The sequence below is a fragment of the Cynara cardunculus genome (genome assembly GCF_001531365.2).
Source record: "Cynara cardunculus var. scolymus isolate 2C chromosome LG 13, CcrdV1, whole genome shotgun sequence".
Taxonomy (NCBI): domain Eukaryota; kingdom Viridiplantae; phylum Streptophyta; class Magnoliopsida; order Asterales; family Asteraceae; genus Cynara; species Cynara cardunculus.
The window spans coordinates 29776168-29780906 of NC_037540.1; positions in this window are offsets into that span (position 1 = coordinate 29776168).

Consider the following 4739-nt stretch of genomic DNA (forward strand, 5'->3'; position numbering starts at 1 on the left):
ATTTGAGTCCAATTGAGTTATAATGATACTAAATGGGTCATAATTAGTCTAATCAGACGTTAATMGGAGTAAATGAGGTAGAMTGGATCTTAATGGGTCCATTTGCTCTTAGTGGATATAATGAACCTATTTCTCTTTAAAAAGTTGAATTAGGTCTGTGAAGTCCAGAAATCATACAAATATGATATGATCTTCGAGAATTAAGATGAACATAAAAGTAGAGAGAGAATTATCAAAGAATGATTAGATTGAGAGAGAGAAATTTACAGCTCTAATCTTGATTACAAATNCTTCAAGTCAAGTGCCCTTCTCACTAATTTGATCGTACCATCAGAATATTTATTCAACTCGCTAAACCTCATGAACTTCTTTACTTGTAGTTGTGCAAAATAGACGACCCCGAACTCTGGACTTTCAAGAACCATATGCACTGGATAGCCTTCAATGCCTTCTAGGTCTTGATTTGGTCTTTTAAGATTGATGATTTGCTGATTGTCTTCAAGCCCCATCTGTACATCAATGACCATTGCCAGTTTCACATGACATCGTATAAACCTCTTGATTGCCTCAAGAGCAACCAATTCTCCTTCTTTTCTGATCATCATGTTTTTGAGTTCGAAATACATATATTCAAGGTTATCTAAGTATAAGTTCGAGAAGTCTGCTTCGCTGAATCTCCAAATCTGACCATCCTGCCATGTTACAGTGAAAACAGAATACCAGATTCTCAACAATTTCTGAGCATCTATTTGTTTGATCGTCACAATCTGATGCTTTGTACGAACTTCACTGATTGGTTGACACTTGGCTTTCAGAAGATGACGGTATTCAGTACGATGTTCCCTTGTTTGCTTATGAATACCTAGAACTTTATCGCCACTTAGCACTTTTCTATGTCGGATGAAGATTCCAAAGTAGATATCTTCCAGATAAGGCTCTCGGATCCTTGCTCGATCATATCCAGGAAAATTAGCTCTTATATGAAATGGCACATAGTCTYTRGKGAAGATTTCAGTTGGATCAACATGTTCTCTTTGAGCTGGAATGTCTGGCACATCAGATAGGATTGCAGTGGAAGATTCTGGAGCAGACTGACGTTCTTCTTGAACAGGAAAGACTGGATCTTCATCATCAATATCGGCTTCAAAGTCAAAATAGATCCCAATCGATTCGTCTATATTGTCAATATCTTCTCCAAAGTCTTGCTCTCCACCCAGAGTTTTAGAGAACACTTTATTGAAACCAACGTTGGCAGATAAGTCCAAAAGCATCCTTGTTCCTACAGTGGAGTCCGCCGGCTTTTCAACCATTGGCTCGATCGTAGGACTTGTCTCCAAACCTTCATCTACAATTTCAACAACCTCAATTGTTCTTTCCCGAACTGATTTCGGGTCAGAAGCTTCAGCAGTAATGTCTTGAGTTGATGGCTCTTCACCAACCCTTGCACCTTGTTCAGAAGTCTCAGCCAATCTCTGTCTCTTTCTCTCCCCCTCATGACTATCTGGATCATCCTGATCGTCATGCCTTCTYTTAAGAGATATGGCCTGAGACCTGCAGGTTTCTTCTAAGGTAGACACCCGTTCAGCTAGGGCGTCTATTGAACTTTTAAGATCTTGGGTGTTAGATGTGATTAACTTGCTAACTTTGGAAAAGCTAGAAGTAACCACATCTTGAAAAGCCAAAAACTCTGAGGCTCTAACAACGGGGTTCACGTCTAGATGTTGACGTAGGAGACCAACCAAATCTGCGTCCTCAGCATCTGGATTCTGAGATGCCATCAACTTGGCATACAGCAACGATTTTAGCTCATCCACCGATTGATCTTGTATTGACGGTTCAGGAACATGCGGTGGTGATGGCACAGACGGTGGCTCTTCTTCTCTAACCTCCTTCCCCTTCAAAAATTTTTTGAGACTAGCCATTTGAACATCAAAATTTTCTTGAACAGCCTTTAGGGCGCCGTCCAAATATTCCCTTGACACAAAGTCGGGTAAAGTAACTCCTGATTCACTTAGAATATCAGTTGTAACAATAGTTGAAAAAACTGTTGTGCCTACGTTCAATGTTGGCGTAATATTAGCATTGGTAGGACTTTCGACCTGTCCTTGTGAAATGTCAAAAGACACCACTCTGGTCGTTCCGGCTAGTTCACTAAGAACTGCACTTGGAGCAACAAATGCTTCTGACTCATGTGTACCTATGTGTATCGGCTCTAGACTCGAGGTGCACAGAATCGAAGTTGTAGGCTAGGGCAACGACCTACTTGTTTCAATAACTACATTCTCCAATTGAGAAGTCGTTAGCGTATGAGCTATATCCCCACGTGAAATTGAAACAATTGGTTGTTGAGAACCAATTGAGTGGATAGGAGGGGTGTGCAAATGCATAGCTGGGTTAGCTATGTCTTGTTCAATACTAACATTCAACGGATGAATGTCAGTAGCAGATGTGGTTGCCCGGCTAAGTATATCAGTTTGGATAGGAGCTTGATCTTCTTTTTCTGCTCCACTCTCACCCTCTCCATATTTTTTTGCTTCCCTTTCTCTCATCCTCTCTTCATTTTCAACATTMACTCCCTCATCTCCTTCATCATCYGGTATGTCTTGAAGTATGCGATCATAATCATCACATTCATCCATGTTGAAAGATAAAGAATGCAAGCTTGGACACGGTTGCTGAGCAGAATACTCAGGAAAAATGTCGTCAATGTCATCAACAAGGGTACCAACTGCAATATTTTGAGCAGGAATGGATTGATCACGATCATCTGCTCCGTTATTATTATCATCATCATCTTGACTATTACCAGAATGTGCCCTATAATCAGATTCAGTAGCTTCCGAACTTGAAGTTGAGGAAGTACTGATAATTGGAGTGCTTTGTTGATCAGACGCTCCCCCCACCTGTTCACCCCTCTCAGATTCTTTTTCTCTCAGCTCAGTTGCCTGTTCAGGTAACCCCTGTTCCTAAACTCTCTTCTAATTCTAACCGCTCTCTTAAGAAGCTGAGGCATGGGGTGATCCTTGGGCAAGTTCAACCGGTTCTGGTTGAAATATTGGATCTATCACTCTCTTATAGTCTATTACGCTCTGAGCAGTCTGATCAGCTAGGGCAATCAGTTCTTCTGGTACTGGCATTATTGAATCCAGGTCTTCCACTTCAGTATGTTGTCTGATTCTGGTCATTGTGAATGTTGGCCCTTTTTCAGAATTAGATCTGGCCGGAATATCCTCATTGGCATTCATCATGGCCTTAATGAATAATTGTAGAAATCTCTGAAATGGCACAAATTTCCAAGCTTTTGACGGGAATCTTTTGGCATTGACTAGCTCTACTAACTCATTCTATATGACCAAGGCAAAGTCATAATTTCTTGAAAAGACGACACCATGAAAGAACTTCATAAATGAGCTACTACAAGTGTCTATGCCCGCTGTCTTTGACGTCAGGCATCTATTCAAGATAGAGAACAGTAAGTGCCAGATTGAAGACAGGAAACGTCGTTTGAACTGAGTTGGGTTGTCAGAACAACAGAGTGTCCTAGGCGCTTGATATCTAGACACAATTGTTCGTCTGATATAAACTCTTCAAAGCCAGTAGGTCCTGGTCTAGGCAGACGAAGTATTCTTCTAAGACGCTTCAGTGTCAGACGACTGACAAATTCGTCAACTTCGCCTTGAAAGTAGATAGCATCCCCGTCTTTTTCTAAGGTCAARGTGCTCCAAAATTGTTGTAAATACACCATTGGAACTGGTGTATTTGYAGTTAAAGAATAAGAAATTGGATGGCCTTTCAGGATTTCTATAATGATTGGGTATTCAGCTGGCATAGCAAAAGAGAAGACGTGGTTATTTGGTTTTATATCAAGTTAATGGATTTGAGGGAAAATGGTTTCAGATGGAATAGGTTGGTTGGCCGGGTGTATAGGGATATTATCTGATCTGACAGAAGGAACATGAGATTCCTCGTCAGATTGATGTCGTTGATCCGCCATTAACCTGTAAAATTTCTAAAAATATTAGAAACCATTTATTTAATCACAATGTAACCCACACAACAAAAAAAATTTAATTCTAAAAAAAATTAAAGAGAAAAAAAATTTCAACCAACACTTAGAAAAAAAATGAAAAACAGATTGTCCGGATTAGAAGTCCGGACAACTTACAAAATATAGCAACACTTTGAAAGAAAAAACAAAATTTTGACCTGATTAGAAATCCGGACAACAAAGTACTCACAAAAAATTTCTAAGTCAAAAGACATAAATCGGACAATCATCAACCGGATTAAGATTGATCGGATTGAACTCCGATCATCTTGTCCGGTGAAGTATCCGTTCAAAAACACATTCACACACAATAAAAAAAATCAAAATAATACACTCTAAAACAAAAATACATTAAAAAAGAAATGGAAATATACTCAAAAACAATCAAAATACACTCAAAAAATACATCAAAATACAAACATTCAAAGATAAAACGGTTTTAATTGATTTTATTTTCTTATTATCCACTTTCAGGTTCGATTAAGAAGTTATGAGAATATAACGTCCAACAGTCCATTAGATCGATGATAATCCAATACAATCAAGGTATATGAATAAGAAAACAAGCGATGTAAACCTTGATTTAAGAAAGATGACTGTTAACGATTAACTGTTGATCTTGAACGAAGAACCAGAGTTGAGCGGAGACAATGATGAATAGTTAAATGGGATAAAAAGTAAAAAGTAAAAA